Source organism: Beta vulgaris, chromosome 7 (genome assembly GCF_026745355.1).
Source record: "Beta vulgaris subsp. vulgaris cultivar EL10 chromosome 7, EL10.2, whole genome shotgun sequence".
NCBI lineage: Eukaryota > Viridiplantae > Streptophyta > Magnoliopsida > Caryophyllales > Amaranthaceae > Beta > Beta vulgaris.
This window is the reverse complement of record NC_079208.1, coordinates 22,036,294-22,042,916: the sequence shown is the minus strand read 5'-3', so window position 1 is coordinate 22,042,916 and position 6,623 is coordinate 22,036,294. Positions and strand designations below refer to the sequence as shown.

General features: G+C 33.6%; 1 pseudogene; it reads left to right on the top strand.

Annotated features, from left to right (window-relative positions):
- Positions 1-3,257: 3,257 nt before the first annotated feature.
- On the top strand, positions 3,258-4,283 carry LOC130589498 (DNA-directed RNA polymerase subunit alpha-like; annotated as a pseudogene).
- Positions 4,284-6,623: the final 2,340 nt, after the last annotated feature.

Genomic DNA, 6,623 nt, shown 5'->3' with positions numbered 1-6,623 from the left:
TACTTAGAAGTAATTTTGTGCAACAGCCCTTCCTATCTGATAGAAAAAGAGCCCATGATCCTGAACCGATCTTACCTGGGCTCGCAAATCCCAAGTTTGTCTATGAAGAGCGGATCGAATTGTATTACTGTCTATAATGGATTTCTTCTGTGTAATACTAATTGATAGGGCCTCATTGATAAGTGCTACAAGATCTCGTACATTGGAACCCATGGTTATGGACCTGATAGTATGGAACATTTTCTTTTCCAAGTGAAATCCCCTAGTATATGAAAGAGTAAAAAAGTGCTTTCATTGTTGTGGAATACAAAGCCTTCGTATCTTAATTGATTCGGAGCTATTAGAGCGGGATCCACTTTTTGAGGAATATGAGTCGAAGCAATAACAAGAATATTTCTAGTAGACCCTCTTTCACAATCCCTGGAGAGATAGTTCACTAATAGACCGAGGGATAAGTAATTCGACTCATTCACATCCAGATCATGAATGTTTGGAATCCATATTATGCAAGGAGACATTGCTTTTGCTAATTCGAATTGAAGGGTGATAGAAAATTGGTCTATTTCCGGCATCATATCCATAGTTAGCGTATTCATCCTAATTAGCAGCTACAACTCCATATCAACGTCACGATCGATATCGTCTCTAGCATCAATAAGAGAACCTTCAGGCTTGTTATCGAGGAACTTGTTCAGAAATACCGTAATAAAAGGAACATAGGAGTTTGTCGCTAGGTATTTGACCAAATATAATCGTCCAATTCCTATAGAACCTATCACTAAAATACCTCTAGAGGGGGATAGGGCTAAGCGGAGCGAAAAAGGTTTTCCATGAGACGGGAAATGAAAACTATTAGCCTCACACAAGGTTTGTGAATAAATGATTGTCAGAGAATGACCAAGGAATACTTGTGTTTCTGCTAATCAAGATGTATTAAACTCATGATTCATTAGATACTTTTTATGAATGTCAACTAAGTATCGTAAGTAAATTGCTCTCGGTTGTTCAATCATTTGATAACCAGAGTCATTCATTGTTAAATGATCACTAGTAGTCAGACTCAATCGAATCACTACTCGTGACCCAGGATTCTATTTTATCATCAATCTAATCGCCGTTTACCCTTTTCTTTTTCTTATCCATGAATAGATCTCTTGACTTGTATGACTTAGATGTCTCCTATTTCTCGAAAAAGTTATTCGATTGATGGGATTTGGTATGATACTTATGAGATCGATGGGCTCCATAAGATCGATGAGATTAACATTCAAATCTTTTTTATTATAACGTATTGATTTGAACCCATAAATGGAACTGCCACCCACTAGCATGTTGTCGCCAGAAGGAGAACCCCATATTTCTTCTAGGGAAGCTCCTAATTGTTCCGAAGCAACCAAAAAGAGATTCTTTAACTAGAAGAAATCGGTTCCCATGTAGGATACCTATCCAGAAGTTTTTGCAACTAAATCATGTATGATAGAATCATCCAAAATAAGACCTTTTCGACCTTTCTTTGTAACTCACTAGAGGCTCGGAAAATAAAGAGAAGATGTGTACGAATGAGATATCCAGCAACAAGGAAAAGGAAAATGAAAAGGATTGAATGAGAAATAAGGTATTATACCTTTCCTTTTTCATTATTGATTAATAATAAACTAATAAAAAGACATGTTGATTGTATCAAATTTTTGGGACACCACATATTTTAGTTCATCATGGTTAAGGACACTATTGCCGATATAATAACCTTTATATGAAATGCTAACATGAATAGAAAGGGAACGGTTCGAATAATATCTACTAACATCACCAAAAACATTGTTAAAATACTTTTACGGGAAAGCTTTATCGAAAATGCGAGAAAATATCAACATAGAAACTAATAATTTTTAGTTTTAACTCTACAATATAGAAGAACTAAGAAAGGTCCATATAGAAATACGTTCCATTTAAAAAGGGTCAGTCGGCCTGATCTAGAAATCTATTCTAACTATCAACGAATTCCTAGAATTTTAGGTGGAATGGGGATTGCAATTCTTTCTACCCTTCGAGGTATAATGACGGATTGGGAGCCTCAACTAGAAGGAATTGGCGGAGGAATTTTATGTTATATATGGTAATCCCTATAATATGCGAGTTGGATCCAAAATTTCCTAGTTGTGAACAATAAAAAGATAAAGGGCGGCTTGTCTAATATCACTCTATTATTTGATACTTTAAGGGGGTTTTGCCTAGAATGAAAGAATAAAAATGGATTCATGAAGGTTTAATTACTGAATCACTTCCTAATGATAGGTTCTAGGTTCGTTTAGATAATGAAGATCTGATTCTAGGTTATGTTTCAGGAAGGATACGACGTAGTTTTATACGAGTCCTCCCGGGAGATAGAGTTAAGATTGAAGTAAGCCGTTATGATTCAACCAGAGGTCGTATAATTTATAGACTCCGCAACAAGGATTCGAACGATTAGGCAGTTTTTCAACTTCAATACTCCTTTCTCCATGAATACAATTCGAGATTCAAAATATCAATAAACTTTTTTTCTTCCAATAAATAAATTAAAAATTAAAACACGAAATAACAGATATGAAAATAAGGGTTTCCGTTCGTAAAATTTGTGAAAAATGTCGACTGATCCGCAGACGAGGACAAGTTATAGTAATTTGTTCTAACCTAAAACATAAACAACGACAAGGCTAATCATTCTACTATACGAAAAACTAAAAGGAATTTTCTAAAAGAAAAGAAGTGCTAAAAGATTAAATTAATGTAAAAAATGAAAGGCGTTGTTTTGACATGAAATGGATATATACATATATCTTTGACTCATATTTATGAGAGAATAAAATATGGCAAAACCTACGAAAAATTAGTTCACGTAGAAATTGAAGTATTAGTTCGCGTAAAAGTGCACGTAAAATACCAAAGGGTATTATTCATGTCCAAGCAAGTTTCAATATACCATTGTGACTGTTACAGCTGTAAGAGGTCGAGTGTTTTTCTTAGGCTTCCGCCGCGGGAAATGCTATTCGTACAGTGGTGGAGCAAGGTATGCCACGGGCAGAAGTCATGATAAAAGGTCCTGGTATTGGAAGGGATGCAGCATTATGGGCTATTCGTAGAAGTGGTATGCTATTAAGTTCCGTACGAGACGTAAATGCAACATAATGGTTGTAGACCTCCTAAAAAAGACGCGTGTAGAAATAAGAATTGAAGAGATTTCAAAAGAAATAAATGATTCAATGATATGATCAATTTTGTAAAATATTACTATGGTTCGAGAGAAAATAAGAGTATCTACTCGGACACTTCAGTGGAAGTGTGTTGAATCAAGAACATATAGTAAATACCTTTATTATGGGCGCTTTATTCTCTCTCCACTTATGAAAGGTCAAGGTGATACAATAGCCATTGCGATGCGAAGAGCGTTGCTTGGAGAAATAGAAGGAACATGTATCACACATGCAAAATCTGAGAAAATACCACACGAATACTCGACCATATTAGGTTTTCAAGAATAAGTACACAAAACTTTAATAAATTTGAAAGAAATAGTATTAAGAAGTAATCTATATGGATCTTGTGAGGCGTCTATTTTCGTTAGGGGCCCCGAGTGTGTAACTGCTCAAGATATCATCTTGCCACCTTATGTAGAAATATTTGACAATACACATCAATAGCTAGCTTGACGGAACCAATTGATTTGTGTATTGAATTACAACTCGAGAGAAATCGCGGATATCATATAAAGCGTCAAATAACTTTCAAGACGGAAGTTATCCTATAGATGCTTTATTCATGCCTGTTCAAAACGTGAATCATAGTATTCATTCTTATGGAAATGGGAATAAAAAACAAGAGATACTTTTTCTCGAAATATGGACAAATGGCAGTTTTACACCGAAAGAAGCACTTTATGAAGCCTCCCTGAATTTAATTGATTTATATATTCTTTTTCTACATACAGAAGAAGAAAACTTACATTTAGAGGACAATCAACACAAAGTTGCTTTACCCTTTTTACGTTTCACAAGAAATTGGCTGAACTAAGGAACAACAAAAAAAAAAAATAGCATGGAAATCTATTTTTATTGACCAATTAAAATTTCCATCTAGGATCTACAATTGCCTAAAAAAAATCCAATATACACACATTATTGGAACTTTTGAATAATAGTCATGAAGATCTTATTGACGTGGAGCATTTTCGCATAGAAGACGTAAAACAAATATTTGGCACTTTAGAAAAGCATTTTGTAATTGATTTAAAAAATAAAAGATGAAATAATTTAATTGAATAGATGTAACTAGGGACAATTCACTTTGAAGCGACTATTCCCTAGATACACACGTCATGTTATTTCATAATTGATTCAATTTAAAAAAGACCTACAGTGAGGGATTTTTCAATGGGTAATATTGCTCAAATACCTAACTAAAGGGCCACAACGGTACCAACCAAAAAGATAGTAGTAGCTACTGACGAAATGGATTTTGGGATTTATTAACATTCTCTTAAAAAGGAACTGTTAGTAATCCCGCAGGGACTGAAATCATTAAAAGAACGCCTAATAACTTATTTGGTAGTGTACGAAGTATTTGAAATACAGGAAAAAAATACTATTCAAGTAATATTTCCACATGAGTTGCAAACGGATCTGCCGGCTCACCAATCATTGATGGTTCTAAAAGCGCTAAGCCTACGTTACACGCAATAGTACCTAAAGTTACTACAGGAAAAATTTATAAAAGAGCATTAGGCCACGCGGGCTCCCCATAATAATTATGCCCTATACCTTTTGCTAATTTAGCCCTTAATACAGGATCATTCAAGTCAGGTTTTTTTGTTATTAGGATAGGTGATTTTTTATAGATTCGAGTCATCCCCCAAAGGAACCGGACATTATAATTTTTCCTCATCCGGCTCGAGCAAGAATCATAAGAAATCATTTCTTAAATCTTCCTTTCCGAAGTTGTAATTATCCATGGAACGGAATTTTGCTCTTACAAATAAATGCTCAACACCCAAGTAGGCTTACAAAATTGATCATCATCAAATGCTTTTTGGCTCGTCTCATACCTTGTGATTGGTGTTTCTCTCCAAAATATTTGGAGATTTTGACTTTTTCTTAAATATAGAATTACATATATTACAAATAAAGGGTTTACTTTTTACTAATATAGTTTAGTCTCTATTGTTCTTTAGATCCCTTCTTTCACTCCGATAGTATCATAGATCAGGTCAATGCAGAAGAAATGAATTTATTTCAATACTATTCAAATAAAAAAATATTGATTATATCATGCAATTTCACACATTCGATTGGATCTTAAGGAGCCTGTTCATGTATGACATGATTCAGGGTTAATCATAGAATAGATACTCTTGAAACGAACCAGCCTATCCTCGGTATTGGACTTAGTTATTCGGCGGTTTGACAAAATCCACATTTCATTATGAATTTCAATGTCGCAGAAAAGGACATATACCTGCACAACCTAATCACTAGTTTAAGTCACACACTTCCACAATCCATTTTCATTTCGTAGAATTACCTTCAACCAGTCATGTTATGTTAAAAATAACTGAATACAAAATTATGGAGTTGAAGGAAAATGTCCAAATACATGGATTATTATTATTATTTTCAATAATCCATACATGTAGCAGTTAATTACTATTTCTCTTCCCTCAATTAATAAATGATTTATTTTTTCTTTTATTTAATCCCTATTGGTGTTCCAAAAGTTTCCTTTCAAAGTCATGGAGAGGAAGATGCATCTTGGGTTGACGTATAGTACGACTTGTCAGATATATTGGCTCATCTGGGATTTCCCGTTCTCTCTCCCGGTTGAGATATCCCCCCTTTCGCCCAAGAAAGATTGACTGAATCATCCAAAATTTGGAGCATGAAATGCAATTAGATCCATTTTTTAGTGTTAGGGGGATTTAGATTAATATTATCAATTAGAATAATTTATTGTTGGCTCAGTTGGACCCAAAAAATGAAGCATCTAGGCTTCGCTTATAAAAACCCCAATCCCAATTGAGAATATATTGCAAATTACTACTTGGATTATATAGTTTATTTACTTTAAACTCTTATATTTCCAATTTGAAATTCAAAATAGAAAAAGAGCGATCTTAACCTAAATCACTCAATTAAAATAATGAATATAATATGTTGAATATTGAAATTGACGAAAGAATTGATATGAAATAAATAAAAAAAAGGGGAAATTTTAAGAACAAAAACAAGTGGTATTCAAAATCGGGCAGATCTTTACCCGGAGTAGAGCATAAACCTAAAAAAAATAAAGAGACCCATTCAAGAACAAGCAAAAGACATCGTGATTTTGATTGGATCTCAATGATATGATACTTCAATGAAAACTAAGTTCAATAGGTTTAGTAATTCGACTTTTTTTTCGATTTTAGTAAAATTTTGTTCTATTATTATATGGGTGATTTCGGGGAAGGAACAAAAAGTAATCTTTCTTCAAAAATAGAAAAGAAGACCCTTCATTATTCATTACAAGTTGAAAAAACCTCGGTAAAAAAAAAGATATAAAATCTACACATTGAATTTTTTTCAGAATTTTGTTTTAACCGTATGCATTAA